At 46.9% G+C, this 19,573-nt stretch overlaps 1 protein-coding gene across 11 annotated transcripts in view; it reads right to left on the bottom strand.

The window, feature by feature from the left end:
- Nucleotides 1–8,140, bottom strand: part of LOC135054110 (cell surface glycoprotein 1-like) — a 46,725-nt gene extending 38,585 nt beyond the window's left edge. For 4 of the 11 annotated variants that reach the window (XM_063957537.1, XM_063957543.1, XM_063957541.1 and 1 more), the window contains exon 1: nt 8,023–8,138. The gene's annotated coding sequence lies outside the window, so the exon portion shown is untranslated. Of the gene's footprint in view, nt 1–8,022 lie in introns of all 11 variants that reach the window. The other 7 variants (XM_063957539.1, XM_063957545.1, XM_063957536.1 and 4 more) reach the window with 5 other exon arrangements.
- Nucleotides 8,141–19,573: the final 11,433 nt, after the last annotated feature.

Raw genomic sequence — 19,573 nt, 5'->3', positions numbered from 1 at the left:
GTAGTGCCCTCAGGTCACATTGTGCAATGCTGTAGTGCCCTCAGGTCACATTGTGCAATGCTGTAGTGCCCTCAGGTCACATTGTGCAATGCTGTAGTGCCCTCAGGTCACATTGTGCAATGCTGTAGTGCCCTCAGGTCACATTGTGCAATGCTGTAGTGCCCTCAGGTCACATTATGCAGTGCTGTAATGCCCCAGTTCATGTTATGCAGTGCTGTAATGCCCCAGTTCATGTTATGCAGTGCTGTAATGCCCCAGTTCATGTTATGCAGTGCTGTAATGCCCCAGTTCATGTTATGCAGTGCTGTAATGCCCCAGTTCATGTTATGCAATGCTGTAGTGCCCCAGTTCACATTATGCAATGCTGTAGTGCCCTCAGGTCACATGGTGCAATGCTGTAGTGCCCTCAGGTCACATTGTGCAATGCTGTAGTGCCCTCAGGTCACATTGTGCAATGCTGTAGTGCCCTCAGTTCACATTGTGCAATGCTGTAGTGCCCTCAGTTCACATTATGCAATGCTGTAGTGCCCTCAGTTCACATTATGCAATGCTGTAGTGCCCTCAGTTCACATTGTGCAAAGCTGTAGTGCCCCAGTTCACATAGTGCAATGCTGTAGTGCCCTCAGGTCACATTATGCAATGCTGTAGTGCCCTCAGTTCACATTATGCAAAGCTGTAGTGCCCCAGTTCACATAGTGCAATGCTGTAGTGCCCTCAGATCACATTATGCAATGCTGTAATGCCCCAGTTCATGTTATGCAATGCTGTAGTGCCCCAGTTCACGTTATGCAATGCTGTAGTGCCCTCAGATCATGTTATGCAGTGCTTTAATGCCTTCAGATCACATTATGCAATGTTGTAATGCCCCAGTTCACATTGTGCAATGCTGTAGTGCCCTCAGTTCACATTATGCAATGATGTAATGCCCCAGTTCACATTATGCAATGATGTAATGCCCCAGTTCACATTATGCAATGATGTAATGCCCCAGTTCACATTATGCAATGCTGTAATGCCTTCAGGTAACATTATGCAATGCTGTAATGCCCCAGTTCATGTTATGCAATGCTGTACTGCCCTCAGATCACATTATGCAGTGCTGTAATGCCCCAGTTCACGTTATGCAATGCTGTAGTGCCTTCAGGTCACATTATACAATGCTGTAATGCCCCAGTTCATGTTATGCAATGCTGTAGTGCCTTCAGGTCACATTATGCAGTGCTGTAATGCCCCAGTTCATGTTATGCAATGCTGTAGTGCCTTCAGGTCACATTATACAATGCTGTAATGCCCCAGTTCATGTTATGCAATGCTGTAGTGCCCTCAGATCACATTATGCAGTGCTGTAATGCCCCAGTTCATGTTATGCCATGCTGTACTGCCCTCAGATCACATTATACAATGCTGTAATGCCCCAGTTCATGTTATGCAATGCTGTACTGCCCTCAGATCACATTATGCAGTGCTGTAATGCCCCAGTTCATGTTATGCAATGCTGTACTGCCCTCAGATCACATTATGCAGTGCTATAATGCCCCAGTTCATGTTATGCAATGCTGTACTGCCCTCAGATCACATTATGCAGTGCTGTAATGCCCCAGTTCATGTTATGCAATGCTGTACTGCCCTCAGATCACATTATGGAATGCTGTAGTGCCCCAGTTCACGTTATGCAATGCTGTACTGCCCTCAGATCACATTGGGGCTCATTTAGATGTGACTGGAGTGGCTATTACTTCCTTGGAAGCAGCAGTGATAGCGCTGTTTGGTAACGTAGCAGGACGCGTCTATTACAAACAGACACCTTCTCATGCAGTAGTGATCTGAGCTTTGTTCTAGGATGCAGGCATTGAGTCTCCCACCTACCATCGGGCGGCTTGCAGCACCCATGGGGGAAGCACAAGCCGCCCGTCACAGAGGCCAGGAAATCTCCAGTCAATCATGGGTATTGCTGGTCTCTGCCCACCCCTAAACGGCGACAACACGCCTCCACTTTCAGAAACGGAGGCATCATCACCTCCTCCCCGCCCCTTGTCAATCTCTGACACTGTCAATCTTTGACTGTCTGCTGCCATCCGGCATCCTACATCGCAGGAACCCGTTCATGGCTGAGCAGAACGTGTATTGCGCATGTGCCAAGTGCAGATAACTCCAACCACGATGTCGACATTAAACTTACAGTCGACGTGTTAACATTTTGACAAGTCACCCAAACCCTAATGCTAAACCAAAGATGTATTATGACTGTGCAGAATAGTCATATGTCGGCATTTTAATCATGTCAACATTTTACAATTCTGCCCACTACTATGAAGTGGGCAGAATGCAGGAGGGGTGACTAGGGTGCGGGGGACTACCCTAAAAATAGTGTCCTGCGCAGAAATCGGGAGAGTAGGCAAGTATGGTGCAGGGTGTGGGCACCCCAGGACCCAGAGACCCATTATAGCAAATCTATATAATAATCTATCATATTATATTATAGCCATACTCTGGATTGGTCCAGGTACATTACAATGGGAAAAGTCCTTTGTCAAATTATATGGTGCAATCACAGAAAAGTGTTGCTTTAAGGGTCAATGGGTTGCTTGCGGATGGAAAGAGAATTAATGTAACCAGTAGCATAGCCTTGGTAAGTTAGGAGGATGTTTGGGAATATGAGTAGCTGCCTGAAGAGGGGAGTTCTCCGGGAACGCTGGAAGGGTTGGAGACTAGAGGAAAGTCTTGTTGTGTGAGGAAATGAGTGCAGCCCGCAGATAGAATAGTCCTGCCCCCGGTAATGTGAGCCGGGTAATGCGTATGGGAGCAGGGAAAATGATTCTTGTTGTGCAGAGCTCCTGAGTGGGAGATAGTTTGATACAAGAGAATAGATGTATGTTGGGGAAGTTTTGGTAATGGATTTTGCCAGATTGTTGAGGATGTGGAAGAAGATGAAATCTTGGTATGAAGGTTAGATTGTTGCAGACAGAGCACAAGGCACACTGAATCAGGCCCGTTATACAGAACACGATTGCAGTAACTTTGGGGCTAATTCAGACCTGATTGCTGCTGTGCGTTTTCGCAAAATGGGTAATCAGGTCTGAACTGCGCATGCGCCGCAGAGCGCATGTGCATGCAAGAGATGCTATCGGCATCTCAGCCCAGCGATCGCCTCTGCCTTACTGACAGGCATATGCGTTCACTGGGCGGAAGGGGGCGGGCCGGCAGCGTTTTTGGCTGCCGTTTTGGGGCTACAGTCCAGGCAACACAGGCGTGCCCGGACTGTGCGGGGGGCGGGCCGCGGTGGCTGCGTGATGTCACACGCAGCTGCTGCGACAAGTAGCTCCCTGCCAGCGCGCAGGCGCTGCGCAGGTAGGGAGCTACTTGTCAAGTACAAAAGCATCGCCACTGTGCGATGGTTTTGTACTTGTGCGGGGGATTCGGGCCTGACACGCGGGGTGGACTAGCCCCGTGCCGGGCGTCCCCCCGCATGTCTGAGTAACTGATCGTAGCCGTGCAAAATTTAGCACATCCACGATGAACTCTGAATTACCCCGTAAGATGGGAAAGGAGGCAGCAATACTGGACAGCTGAGCAGTAGCACAGTGGCAGGTAGGGGCTGCAAAGGTGGGAAAAAGGGCCTGCTTCTGATATGGAAGTAAAGCAACAAAAAAAAAAAAAAAAAAAAAAAAAGTTACTTTGTATCTGAAGCAAATCATGTTGCAATGTAAGGAGAGCACACACATCTATGTACAGTATTTCTGTGCAGGGTAAATACCGGCTGCTTCTGCATGTAGCCCACAAATGTTAGACAGCTTTATACTTACACTGCATTTAGATTTCAGTTGGGACACACCCCACCCAAACCGAACTCTCTCTGCACATGTTACATCTGCGTTCCTCACTCTCCCCCATGGTGCTGTCCAGGTGCACGGTTACTGGCTCTTTTGTGCTTTACAACAATTTCAGAATCAGCCCCAAAATCCACCAAAAGACTTGTTACCATGTACATGTCTTCATTATGGGGTACAGTTTTATGCCCCCCATTGTAAGAAGGACAAAGGAGAACTGGAGATGGTATACAGAGCCGGCCCTAGCCAATATGATGCCCTAGGCAAGATTTTGGCTGGTGCCCCCTAGCACCACTGCTGGTTCCGCCTCTGACCTTGCACCTCTTTCCCAGCACCATCCCCCCTCATCCATGGCAGTCCTTATTTTGGTGTTTGTACCCCCTATATTTTAAATAGGAACAGTTCGCACATTTGGCGAACAGCCCAAAAAGGGGTGTGTTTTGCTGGCAAGGGGCATGGTCACACAATAGTAACCCCAATTCCAATTACGCCACACAGTACTGCAACTTTATTCCCATTTGATCATGCGATAGTGTCCATAATTCATATTACATCCCACAGTAGTATTACTTTACCTTATAAACATTACTCCTCACAGTAGAGCCCCTTATTCACATTACATCACACTGAATTGCTCCTTATTCACATTACACCACACCCTATTGCTCTTTATTTATATTAGACAACCCTTTCTATATGCAACGCCACATAGTAGAGCACCTTATACACATAATGCCACACATTAGTAATGCATTTATATACATAATTCCTCACAGTAATGCCCCTTACACATTATTAATGTCCTTAAAAACATAATGCGTCTTTCACATTGACAACCTTTATTAATGCCCTTTTACACATAATGATACACATAGTGCCCCCTACACATTTGCTGCACATTATTAGTGCCCCTATACACATAATGACACACATACAGTAGTACCCTGTTACACATATGCCGCACATTATTAATGCCCTTATACACATAATGACACACATACTGCCCCTTACACATATGTTGCACATTATTAATGCATTTTTACATGATACACAATGCTCCTTGCACATATTCTGAACACTACTGCACAACCAACCCACTCACATGCCCACAGCAATCACACTGCCACTAACACTGTGACCTCTGCCTCTGCTTGGATACAGATGTGTCCTCATAAATCTTGCTCCAATGCTAACGTTGGGCACCTTTTTTATGAAAATGCATCTTATTTGCATTGCTATGTGGCTAGGATGCACAAGCAGATTCTGCTGATTAAAATGATATGCAGCATGCCACTATACTGTGTGAGACTGTGGCTGTATCTGCATAAGAAATGCTACACACAGAATATAGGCATGTTGCATATCATTTTAATCAGCAGAAGCTGCTGATGCCCCTAGGCATATCAAATGCCCTAGGCAATTGCCTAGTTTGCCTATGCCTATGGCCGGCTCTGATGGTATAGATGCAGGTGCTAGTTCTAAGCTGAACACACAAGCTTGCTAGGATGGGTGTTACTGTGCGGACCTATAGGAGGCCATTGCAATCTTTCCTCCCAGCCAGAAATGCAGCCATGAACAGGGTTGGGCTGAGGCGCAGGTGCACAAGGGGGTGGGGTGGGGGTATTCCCTGGTGGGCCGCACAGCCAAAGTGCCCCACCCCCTGCTCTAGGGGTCAGTAACTTGGTGGAGCAGGATCACGGATGAACTTGGGTGCTTGGTTTGTTTCTATGGAAACTGCACCAAGATTAGCCCTGATCCCAATCCAAATAGGTGGTCCTGACACAGTACACCCCTGACCCCTACCTTATAAAGGGGTCCTGTTCGGTATATGCCTCTCTAATGGTTGGCTAAGTCCCTCTGTAGTGGCTGATCACACTCCCTTTGCTCGGGCCCCTGCCCCTACATACCTTGGTGGTCCTTACATGCCCCAGTCCAACACCGGCCATATATGCTCCATGTCCTCCACAAGGGAGGCCTGAGAACTTTGTACCCAACTCCACCCTCTTGTCAGCCCTGACCATTCCTCACAGCGTGACACTTCAGTGGTGCAGCCTGTACATACAGTATACATGGGATTTGTGTCACGTACTGTAACTGCTATCATACAGCATGGGGACTGCAGTGACTATAGATATACAGGGTCCTGATACAAACAAGGCACAAATATTCCCTGGTGGGTAAGTGAGGAGCTCAGCATAATAATATGGGGTATATCAGGAGAAAACACTGATCCCCCCCCATCCCACAGCTCACGCCGAAATATTACACCCACAAGTAAAATGATATACAAGTTGGATCTCAATGTAAAAGTTTAGAATATAAGGACTATATAAGGACCATGTAACATTATAGCACATATCTGCTTTCTATAAGGACTGGAAGGGGATGCGGAATCTATAGGTGCGGGGTCAGAGCTAAGGCTCCGTTACTATATAAGGACTATGTAACATTCTAGCATATAACTGCTTTCTATAGGGTCTGGAAGGGGATGCGGAATCTATAGGTGCGGGGTCAGAGCTAAGGCTCCGTTACTATATAAGGACCATGTAACATTATAGCACATATCTGCTTTCTATAAGGACTGGAAGGGGATGCGGAATCTGCATACCCTCCAACATGACCCGCCCCACTAGGTACAAAATGCTCTGTTTCTGGACTTCCCTCTTAATTTATTATTGCCATCACCTGTGAAGAAACAGCTTTCTTATCATTTAACTAGTTCAACACAGGTGATGGAAATCATAAATTAAGAGGGAAGTCCAGAAACAGAGCATTTTGTACCTAGTGGGGCGGGTCATGTTGGAGGGTCTGAATCTATAGGTGCGGGGTCAGAGCTAAGGCTCCGTTACTATATAAGGACTATGTAACATTCTAGCATATAACGGCTTTCTATAGGGTCTGGAAGGGGATGCGGAATCTATAGGTGCGGGGTCAGATCTAAGGCTCCGTTACTATACAAGGACCATGTAACATTAAAGCACGCATTCAGAGGGGTGTTAGTACATTAATGAAAATGCTATAGATCTGGTACCAGGCACAGTTTTGTTGTCAGGGCATGCTGGCATTTGTAGTTCCACAGCATCTGGTGTGCCACAGGTTGCTTCCTCCTGCTATATATGGCGTGTCAGCCCTTGGGGTCAGTTTACCCCTATAGTGACCACAGAATCACTGTTGCTGAGAACACATGCGCTCTACGTTATGGCGATAGTTACATCATTGTGTCGCCCCTTATTTAATCAGTAACTGATATAATCTGTGTCAGGTTATTTCATTGTGATTTAGGCTCATTATTTAGAAATACTAATGTAACAAACGTTGTTTTATCACAAAACTGTGCACTAATATTATTGAGAGCAAATATGAAGATATATAACCAGGTAGGAGCTGGCTGCGCAGGTGTATCTTCCATCTGTGTATTCACAGGACAAACGCTCCAGTGTCCTAGGGGTAGCAGGGTAAGCCTGTATATGTGTCTGCGTGTGTGAATATCATATTATATATATATATACATATACATATACATATACATACACACACATACATACATACATACATATACACACACACACACACACCATACTTACCTACCTGACCCTCTCCATGAGGGAGAAAATGCTCTGTTCCTGGACTCTCCTGGCAATGTATGATTGCCATCACCTGTGGTGAGCTAGTCAATTAATAAGAAAAGTGTTTCACCACAGGTGATGGCAATCATACATTACCAGGAAAGTCCAGGAACAGAGCATTTTCTCCCTCATGGAGAGGGTCAGGTAGGCAAGTATGACACACACACACACACACACACACACACTTATGTAATGCACTCGCTGCGGCTGATATCGCCCTGCAAATGAACAGTTATATAATGCAGAACACTGCAGTGATGTATATTGCAGTGGTTTAACTCACTCATTTTTTGCCAGCACAGCTTACGCTTGGTATTAATAAATAAGCAATAAAAATAAAATACTACAGATGAATACAATGAATACAGGTGAGTACAATGAATACAGGTGAGTACAATGAATACAGACAGTGCAATGCACTTTCTACACAGGTTATTATAAGTAAATGAATAACCATATAAATTCATTGCTTTATAAGCAGTGACGCTCTCCAGGTCTCAGAACCCCCCAGGACCCTCATCCTGGCTCCCTGACCTATCCCTGAGTTATCAGTGGCCGCAGTCACTTACCTGAGCTGCTGGTGTAGAGCTCTCCTGGGAATGGATGAGTCTCAGGACTCTCTGTAAGGTCTGACAGGGGGAAGTGTTTGCACAGTGCAGCTGATCATATAGATAACTGGGTGTGTCAGGCTACTATCCCGTGTAGAAATCACACAGATCTGCCCCAGGCCAGAGATGGAGAAGGATCATTTCTACCAATATGCAGTATATAGCAGAAAACCAATATATATATATATATGTGTGTATATATATATATATATATATATATATATATGTGTGTATGTATATATATATATATATATATATATATATATATACACACATATATAAAACCAGTCCACGTATTTAGCAGTAAATTAATGTGTGTAGGGAGATATTTGGTCTATGTTCTATAATTGCCCCAAGAACTGACAATCGTTGCATTATAGTATACGTGAATGCGTTACCAACTAGGTCTCTATATATACTGCGTTGATCGAAATAGACCAAAAAATATATATATATTGTGTTCTGCAATGCGTTCATGTAAAGTTTACTGTATACCGAGAACTTACTGTGGGGGTCATTCTGACCCGATCGCTCGCTGCAGTTTGTTGCAGCGCAGCGATTGGGTCGGAACTGCGCATGCACCGCAGTGCGCCGGCGCATGGCAGCCGTCGTTGCCTAGTGATCGTCTCTGAGACAGAGGTGGTCGCTGGGCGGGAGGGGGCTGGGCGACAGCGTTAAGCCGCCGTTTAGGGGGAGCGGTCCGGCCAGCGCAGGCGTGGCCGGACCGTTGGGGGGGCGGGCCGCGGCGGCTGCGTAACGTCACACGCAGCCGCTGCGGGCCGGGGAGCGATGAGTAGCTCCCGTCCAGCACGCTAAAACTTCGCGGCTCGGGAGCTACTCTTGAAGTGCAAAGGCATAGTCGCTGTGCGATGCATTTGCACTTCTGTGGGGGGGGAGGGGGGGCGGCACTGACATGCGGGGCCTCCCCCCACATGTCTAAATTTAGCACAGCTACGATCAACTCGGAATGACCCCCTGTATCCTGAAAGCATTATATCAACTAACGTTTAAGGCAGGAATAAATTGGCCAGGGCTTCGCTGAATTTTACAATCCAAGGGAAAGAAATGCGCCCACCTCCCACCAATGCTTTTTGTAAGGGGGAAAATCATGATTTTGATGCGTTATTCCTTAACAACCCGACCACGTATCACAATTCTGCAACCTTACTGCACATCTACATCACACACCCTATGGAATGACACCTGAACCATCAATATCAGTGTTGTCATTGCAGAGTAGCTGCTCTCACATAATATTGCATGCGTGCTGGTAAAGTCACATACACCTGATGTCATGCACACACGTAACGTGCTACAAATCGCTGCGCACAGTTATTGGCGTCCTTTGCCTGACTTAGATTTATTGCAGCCAATTAAATGTGCCAGAGTTTTCTATAGAGCCGTTTTATTACTTGCAGAGCCCATTCTACTTTCTTCTAAAGTGCCCCTAGCCCAATCTAGTGACAACTTCTATATAATGCAACAGAGGGAGCATTCTACTCACTAATCAGGTATACAGAGCATTTCCTAGTGACTGCCCGGTATAACATATAGTGACCTCTGCGTAATACAGAGAGCATTCTACACACTAATCTGGTATACAGAGCATTTCCTAGTGACTGCCCGGTATAACATATAGTGACCTCTGCGTAATACAGAGAGCATTCTACACACTAATCTGGTATACAGAGCATTTCCTAGTGACCTGTATAACATATAACACTGTGTAATACAGAGAACATTCTCCTCACCAACCTAGTATACAGAGCGTTTCCTAGTGACCTGCATAACATATACCACTACGTAATACAGAGAGCATTCTACTCACTAATCTGGTATACAGAGCATTTCCTAGTGACCTGTATAACATATACCACTACGTATTCGTAATACAGAGAGCATTCTACTCACTAATCTGGTATACAGAGCATTTCCTAGTGACCTGTATAACATATACCACTACGTAATACAGAGAGCATTCTACTCACTAATCTGGTATACAGAGCATTTCCTAGTGACTGCCCGGTATAACATATAGTGACCTCTGCGTAATACAGAGAGCATTCTACTCACTAATCTGGTATACAGAGCATTTCCTAGTGACTGCCCGGTATAACATATCGTGACCTTGCGTAATACAGAGAGCATTCTACACACCAACCTAGAATACAGAGCCTTTCCTACTGACTGCTTGGTATAACGGTTATGGGATGTGGTCAAGATTCCGCCGGACGGAATCCCGGTGGTCGAAATACCGACACCGGAATCCCGACCGGCACAATCCCGACATATTCTCCCTCTGTGGGTGTCCACGACACCCACAGAGGGAGAATAAATTAGTGTGCCAATCCCTATCGGGATTGTGCCGGTCGGGATTCCGGTATCAGTATTCCGACCGCCAGGATCTTGTCCGGTGGGATTTCGCACTGATCCCGGTATAACATATAGTGACCTCTGCGTAATACAGAGAGCATTCTACACACAAACCTAGTATACAGAGTGTTTCCTAGTGACCTGTATAACATATAACACTGCGTAATACAGAGAGCATTCTATTCACCAACCTAGTATACAGAGCGTTTTCTAGTGACCTGCATAACATATACCTCTGCGTAATACAGAGAGCATTCTACTAACCAACATAGTATACAGAGTCTTTCGTGTTGAACATGTAACATAAAGTGACCTCTGTGTAATACAGAGAGCATTCTACTAACCAACCTAGTATACAGAGCCTTTCCTATTGACCACCTGAGCCTTTCCTATTGACAGCCCGGTATAACATATAATGACCTCTGCGTAATACAGAGTGCATTCTACTAAGCAACCTGGTATACAGAGCCTTTCCTACTGACCGCCCGGTATTACATATAGGGACTTCTGCGTAATACAGAGATCATTCTACTAAGCAACCTAGTATGCAGAGCCTTTCCTACTGACCGCCCAGTATAACATTTAATGACCTCTGCATAATACAGAGAGCATTCTACTAACCAACTTAGTATACAGAGCATTTCTTAGTGACCGGTATAACATATAGTGATCTATGCGTGATACAGAGAGCATTCTACTAACCAACCTAGTATACAGATCCTTTCCTACTGACCGCCCGGTATAAAATATAGAGACCTCTGCGTGATACAGAGCGCATTCTACTAACCAACCTAGTATACAGATCCTTTCCTACTGACCGCCCGGTATAAAATTTAGAGACATCTGCGTGATACAGAGAGCATTCTACTAACCAACCAACAGTGCCTTTCCTACTGCCCGCACAGTATAACAAATAGTGACCTCTGTGTAATACAGAGTGCATTCTACTAGCTAACTTAGTATACAGAGCATTTCCCAGTGACAGGTAGAACATATAGTGACCTCTATGGAATACAGAGAACATTCTACGGCAGTGGTGGGGAACCTTCTACCAAGGGCCATTTGGATATTTATAAAATTACTGAGGGGGCCATACAAAAATTATTAACTTGAAATTCAGCCTGCCCCCAGTAGTTATGCCCTAGTAGATATGCCCCTTAGTGGTACTGTGTGCGCATGCAGAAGGCACCAAAAAAATGGGTGTGGCCAATTAAAATGGGGGTGTGATACACATATGCCCCCAATAGTGCAGTGCCAGATACACATATGCCCCCAATAGTGCAGTGCCAGATAACATATGCCCTCAATAGTGCAGTGCCAGATACACATATGCCCCCAATAGTGCAGTGTCAGATACACATATGCCCCCAATAGTGCAGTGCCAGATACACATATGCCCCCAATAGTGCAGTGCCAGATACACATATGCAGTGTCAGATACACATATGCCCCCAATAGTGCAGTGTCAGATACACATACAGTATGCCCCCAGTAGTGCAGTGCCAGCTACACATATGCCGCCACAGTGTCAGATACACATTCCCCCACAGTGCCAGATACAGATATGCCACCACAATGCCAGATACACATATGCCCCCATGGCACCAGATATGCCCCTATAGTGCCAGGTACACACATGTCCCTACAGTGCCACACTGTCAAATATGTCCCCACAGTGCCAGGTACACACATTGCCCCCGCCCCGCTGTGCTGTTCACCGCTGCTGCTGAGTGTGTGTCAGGGGAGCGTATGTCAGCTGTCAGGGGCCAGGCAAGGAGGAGAGCACAGCTATGTTAGGCGGCGGCGGCGGGTAGGACCTCAAACCAGCCGCTGGTCCATGTGCCAATCAGAGCTCATGGATGAGCACTGGCGGCTCATGATTGGCAGCTGATCCACGAGCTCTGATTGGCTCACAAACTGGCAACAGGTTTGAGATCCTACGCTCCGCCGCCGGACATAGCTGCGCTGTCCTCCCTGTCCTGATAGTTGAGACACGCCGCCACCGGACTGAGCACAAAGGGGCAGGAGAGGCGCACGCTGCGCTCTCCTCCCCTGACACAAACACACAGCAGCGGGCCGGGTCAAGTGGCTTTGTGGGCCTTATACGGCCCACGGGCCGGAGGTTCCCCACCCCTGTTCTACGGGTTCAGTATGATTTCCCGATGGACGGGATGCTAGCGGTCAGATTACTTACAGTGGCAACCCGTCCATCAGAATACCGACAGCCCCCCAGTAGGCCTCCTAACCCTCACCTGTTCCCTACCCTACCCCTCCCTTGTGGGTGCCTAACCCTAACCCTTACCGGTGGTTCCTAACCCTCCCCTGCTAAGTGCCTAACCCTAACCGTCTCTCCCCGGTACCTAACCTTAAACTTCCCATCCCTGAACCCTAACCCTCTCTCCCTGGTACCCAACCCTAACCTTCCCATACCTGAACCCTAACCCTCTCTCCCCAGTACCTAACCCTAACCTTCCCGCCCCTGAACCCTAACCATAACTCTCTCTCCCCGATACCTAACCCTAACCTTCCCATCCCTGAACCCTAACACTCTCTCCCCGGTACCTAACCCTAACCTTCCCATCCCTGTACCCTAACCCTAACCCTCTCTCCCCGGTACCTAACCCTAACCTTCCCATCCATGAACCCTAACCCTAACTCTCTCTCCCCGGTACCTAACCCTAACCTTCTCATCCCTGAACCCTAACCCTCTCTCCCCAGTACGTAACCCTAACCTTTCCATCACTGAACCCTAACCCTCTCTCCCCGGTACCTAACCCTAACCTTCTCATCCCTGAACCCTAAACATCTCTCCCCGGTACCTAACCCTAACCTTCCCATCCCTGAACCTTAACTCTCTCTCCCCAGTACCTAACCCTAACCTTCCCATCCCTGTACCCTAACCCTAACCCTCTCTCCCCGGTACCTAACCCTAACCTTCCCATCCCTGTACCCTAACCCTCTCTCCCCGGTACCTAACCCTAACCTTCCCATCCCTGAACCCTAACCCTAACTCTCTCTCCCCGGTACCTAACCCTAACCTTCTCATCCCTGAACCCTAACCCTCTCTCCCCAGTACGTAACCCTAACCTTTCCATCACTGAACCCTAACCCTCTCTCCCCGGTACCTAACCCTAACCTTCTCATCCCTGAACCATAAACCTCTCTCCCCGGTACCTAACCCTAACCTTCCCATCCCTGAACCCTAACTCTCTCTCCCCAGTACCTAACCTTCCCATCCCTGAACCCTAACCCTCTCTCCCCGTAACCTAACCCTAACCTTCCCATCCCTGAACCCTAACCCTCTCTCCTCGGTACCTAACCTTCTCATCCCTGAACCCTAACCCTCTCTCCTCGGTACCTAACCTTCTCATCCCTGAACCCTAACCCTCTCTCCCCGGTACCTAACCCTAACCTTCTCATCCCTGAACCCTAACCCTCTCTCCCCGGTACCTAACCCTAACCTTCTCATCCCTGAACCCTAACCCTCTCTCCCCAGTACCTAACCCTAACCTTCCCATCCCTGAACCCTAACCCTCTCTCCCCGGAACCTAACCCTAACCTTCCCATCCCTGTACCCTAACCCTCTCTCCCCGGTACCTAACCCTAACCTTCCCATCCCTGAACCCTAACCCTCTCTCCCCGGTACCTAACCCTAACCTTCCCATCCCTGAACCCTAACCCTCTCTCCCCGTAACCTAACCCTAACCTTCCCATCCCTGAACCCTAACCCTCTCTCCCCGGTACCTAACCCTAACCTTTCCATCCCTGAACCCTAACCCTCTCTCCCCGGTACCTAACCCTAACCTTTCCATCCCTGAACCCTAACCCTCTCTCCCCAGTACCTAACCCTAACCTTCCCATCCCTGAACCCTAACCCTCTCTCCCCGGTACCTAACCCTAACCTTCCCATCCCTGTACCCTAACCCTCTCTCCCCAGTACCTAACCCTAACCTTCCCATCCCTGAACCCTAACCCTCTCTCCCCGTAACCTAACCCTAACCTTCCCATCCCTGAACCCTAACCCTCTCTCCCCAGTGCCTAACCCTAACCTTCCCATCCCTGAACCCTAACCCTCTCTCCCCGTAACCTAACCCTAACCTTCCCATCCCTGAACCCTAACCCTCTCTCCCCGGTACCTAACCCTAACCTTCCCATCCCTGTACCCTAACCCTCTCTCCCCAGTACCTAACCCTAACCTTCCCATCCCTGAACCCTAACCCTCTCTCCCCGTAACCTAACCCTAACCTTCCCATCCCTGAACCCTAACCCTCTCTCCCCGGTACCTAACCCTAACCTTCTCATCCCTGAACCCTAACCCTCTCTCCCCAGTACCTAACCCTAACCTTTCCATCCCTGAACCCTAACCCTACTTCTAATGGGCTAAACCTAACCACCCCGCAGCGGGACGCTAGTGCGTCCTGCTGAAAGAAGGAACGGGATTCCGGGCGTCGGTATTTAGACACCGGGATCCCATCCATCAAGAAGCTGACTGCTTCCCCATTCTATTGATAAATCTAGTATACAGAACATTTCCTACTGACCGGCATAACTTATAGGGGCAGATGTATTAGGCCTGGAGTAGTGATAAGTGGAAGGTAATAACGCACAAGCCAGTCAGCTCTTAACTGATATTTTACAAACCCAGGTGTCTATTTACTAAGCCCTGAATAGAGATAAAGTGGAGAAAGATAAAGTACCAGCCAATCAGCTCCTAACTGCCATGTCACAGGCTTTGTTTGAAAAATGACAGTTAGGGGCTGATTGGTCGATTATTTATCTCCATCCACTTTATCTCCATCTAAGGCTTAGTAAATAGACCCCTTAGCCTGTAAATTGAAGGTTAGGAGCTGATTGGCTGGTGCGCTATCACCTTAATAGGCTTAAGACATCTGCCCCATAGTAACTTCTACACAACAGAGAGAGCATTCTACTAACTATCCTGGTATACAGCGTGTTTCTAGGGAGCAGTATAACACAGAGAGACCTCTGCGCAATACAGAGAGCATTCTACTAACTATCCTGGTATATAGCGTGTTTCCTAGGGAGCAGTATAACACAGAGAGACCTCTGCGCAATACAGAGAGCATTCTACTAACTATCCTGGTATACAGCGTGTTTCCTAGGGAGCAGTATAACACAGAGAGACCTCTGCGCAATACAGAGAGCATTCTACTAACGATCCTGGTATACAGCGTGTTTCCTAGGGAGCAGTATAACACAGAGAGACCTCTGTGGAATACAGAGAGCATTCTACTAACTATCCTGGTATACAGCGTGTTTCCTAGGGAGCAGTATAACACAGAGAGACCTCTGCGCAATACAGAGAGAGCATTCTACTAATGATCCTGGTATACAGCGTGTTTCTAGGGAGCAGTATAACACAGAGAGACCTCTGTGGAATACAGAGAGCATTCTACTAACTATCCTGGTATACAGTGTGTTTTCCAGGGAGCAGTATAACATAGAGAGACCTCTGCGTAATACAGAGAGCATTCTACTAACTATCCTGGTATACAGAGTGTTTCCTAGGGAGCAGTATAACACAGAGAGACCTCTGCGCAATACAGAGAGAGCATTCTACTAACTATCCTGGTATACAGCGTGTTTCCTAGGGAGCAGTATAACACAGAGAGACCTCTGCGCAATACAGAGAGAGCATTCTACTAACTATCCTGGTATACAGCGTGTTTCCTAGGGAGCAGTATAACACAGAGAGACCTCTGCGCAATACAGAGAGAGCATTCTACTAACTATCCTGGTATACAGCGTGTTTCCTAGGGAGCAGTATAACACAGAGAGACCTCTGCGGAATACAGAGAGCATTCTACTAACTATCCTGGTATACAGCGTGTTTCCTAGGGAGCAGTATAACACAGAGAGACCTCTGCGCAATACAGAGAGAGCATTCTACTAACTATCCTGGTATACAGCATTTTTCCTAGGGAGCAGTATAACACAGAGAGACCTCTGCGCAATACAGAAAGAGCATTCTACTAACTATCCTGGTATACAGCATGTTTCCTAGGGAGCAGTATAACACAGAGAGACCTCTGCGCAATACAGAGAGAGCATTCTACTAACTATCCTGGTATACAGCGTGTTTCCTAGGGAGCAGTATAACACAGAGAGACCTCTGCGCAATACAGAGAGAGCATTCTACTAACTATCCTGGTATACAGCATGTTTCCTAGGGAGCAGTATAACACAGAGAGACCTCTGCGCAATACAGAGAGAGCATTCTACTAACTATCCTGGTATACAGCGTGTTTCCTAGGGAGCAGTATAACACAGAGAGACCTCTGCGCAATACAGAGAGAGCATTCTACTAACGATCCTGGTATACAGCGTGTTTCCTAGGGAGCAGTATAACATACAGAGACCTCTGCGGAATACAGAGAGCATTCTACTAACGATCCTGGTATACAGCGTGTTTCCTAGGGAGCAGTATAACATACAGAGACGTCTGCGGAATACAGAGAGCATTCTACTAACTATCCTGGTATACAGCATGTTTCCTAGGGAGCAGTATACCACAGAGAGACCTCTGCGCAATACAGAGAGAGCATTCTACTAACTATCCTGGTATACAGCGTGTTTCTAGGGAGCAGTATAACACAGAGAGACCTCTGCGCAATACAGAGAGAGCATTCTACTAACGATCCTGGTATACAGCATGTTTCCTAGGGAGCAGTATAACACAGAGAGACCTCTGCGTAATACAGAGAGAATTCTACTAACTATCCTGGTATACAGCGTGTTTCCTAGGGAGCAGTATAACATACAGAGACCTCTGCGGAATACAGAGAGCATTCTACTAACTATCCTGGTATACAGCGTGTTTCCTAGGGAGCAGTATAACACAGTGAGACCTCTGCGGAATACAGAGAGCATTCTACTAACTATCCTAGTATACAGCGTGTTTCCTAGGGAGCAGTATAACACAGAGAGACCTCTGCAGAATACAGAGAGCATTCTACTAACTATCCTGGTATATAGCATGTTTCCTAGGGAGCAGTATAACATAGAGAGACCTCTGCGGAATAAAGAGAGCATTCTACTAACTATCCTGGTATACAGCGTGTTTCCTAGAGAGCAGTATAACACACAGAGACCTCTGCGGAATACAGAGAGCATTCTACTAACTATCCTGGTATACAGCGTGTTTCCTAGGGAGCAGTATAACATACAGAGACCTCTGCGGAATACAGAGAGCATTCTACTAACTATCCCGGTATACAGCGTGTTTCCTAGGGCGCAGCATACAGTATAACATACAGAGACCTCTGTGGATAACAGAGAGCATTCTACTAACTATCCTAGTATACAGCGTGTTTCCTAGGGAGCAGTATAACAGAGAGAGACCTATGTGGAATACAGAGAGCATTCTACTAACTATCCTGGTATATAGCGTGTTTCCTAGGGAGCAGTGTAACATAGAGAGACCTCTGCGGAATACAGAGAGCATTCTACTAACTATCCTGGTATACAGCATGTTTCCTAGGGAGCAGTATAACATACAGAGACCTCTGTGGATAACAGAGAGCATTCTACTAACTATCCTAGTATACAGCGTGTTTCCTAGGGAGCAGTATAACACAGAGAGACCTCTGCGGAATACAGAGAGCCTTCTACTAACTATCCTGGTATATAGTGTGTTTCCTAGGGAGCAGTATAACATAGAGAGACCTCTGCGGAATACAGAGAGCATTCTACTAACTATCCTGGTATACAGTGTGTTTCCTAGGGAGCAGTATAACACACAGAGACCTCTGCGGAATGCAGAGAGCATTCTACTAACTATCCTGGTATACAGCGTGTTTCCTAGGGAGCAGTATAACATACAGAGACCTCTGCGGAATACAGAGAGCATTCTACTAACTATCCTGGTATATAGCGTGTTTCCTAGGGAGCAGTATAACATAGAGAGACCTCTGCGGAATACAGAGAGCATTCTACTAACTATCCTGGCATACAGCGTGTTTCCTAGGGAGCAGTATAACATAGAGAGACCTCTGCGGAATACAGAGAGCATTCTAATAACTATCCTGGTATACAGCGTGTTTCCTAGGGAGCAGTATAACATAGAGAGACCTCTGCAGAATACAGAGAGCATTCTACTAACTATCCTGGTATACAGCGTGTTTCCTAGGGAGCAGTATAACATAGAGAGCGGAATACAGAGAGCATTCTACTAACTATCCTGGTATACAGCGTGTTTCCTAGGGAGCAGTATAACATACAGAGACCTCTGCGGAATACAGAGAGCATTCTACTAACTATCCTGGTATACAGTGTGTTTCCTAGGGAGCAGTATAACATAGAGAGACCTCTGCGGAATACAGAGAGCATTCTACTAACGATCCTGGTATACAGCGTGTTTCCTAGGGAGCAGTATAACATAGAGAGCGGAATACAGAGAGCATTCTACTAACTATCCTGGTATACAGCGTGTTTCCTAGGGAGCAGTATAACATACAGAGACCTCTGCGGAATACAGAGAGCATTCTACTAACTATCCTGGTATACAGCGTGTTTCCTAGGGAGCAGTATAACATAGAGAGCGGAATACAGAGAGCATTCTACTAACTATCCTGGTATACAGCGTGTTTCCTAGGGGATCGGTCTGAAGATCGACAGTGTCTAGGTCGACAATGTTTAGGTCAACCACTATAGGTCGACAGTCACTAGGTCGACATGGATGGAAGGTCAACAGAGTTTCTAGATCCTCATGTGCTAGGTCGACAGGTCTAAAGGTCGACATGAGTTTTTCACATTTTTTTCTTTTTTTGATTTTTTTCATACTTAACGATCCACGTGGACTACGATTGGAACGGTAAAGTGTGCCGAGCGAAGCGGTAGCGGAGCGAAGGCACCATGCCCGAAGCATGGCGAGTGAAGCGAGCCATGCGAGGGGACGCGGTGCACTAATTTGGGATCCCGGTTACGAAGAAAACGACAAAAAAAATAAAAAAATCCTCATGTCGACCTTTAGACCTGTCGACCTAGCACATGTCGACCTAGAAACCCTCTCGACCTTTCATCCATGTCGACCTAGTGACTGTCGACCTATAGTGGTCGACCTAAACATTGTCGACCTAGACACTGTCGATTTGATGAACCACACCCGTTTCCTAGGGAG

The sequence above is a fragment of the Pseudophryne corroboree genome, chromosome 1, assembly GCF_028390025.1.
Source record: "Pseudophryne corroboree isolate aPseCor3 chromosome 1, aPseCor3.hap2, whole genome shotgun sequence".
NCBI classification, from domain to species: Eukaryota; Metazoa; Chordata; class Amphibia; order Anura; family Myobatrachidae; genus Pseudophryne; species Pseudophryne corroboree.
The sequence above is the reverse complement of the archived record's forward strand: the minus strand, read 5'-3'. Positions and strand labels throughout refer to the sequence as shown.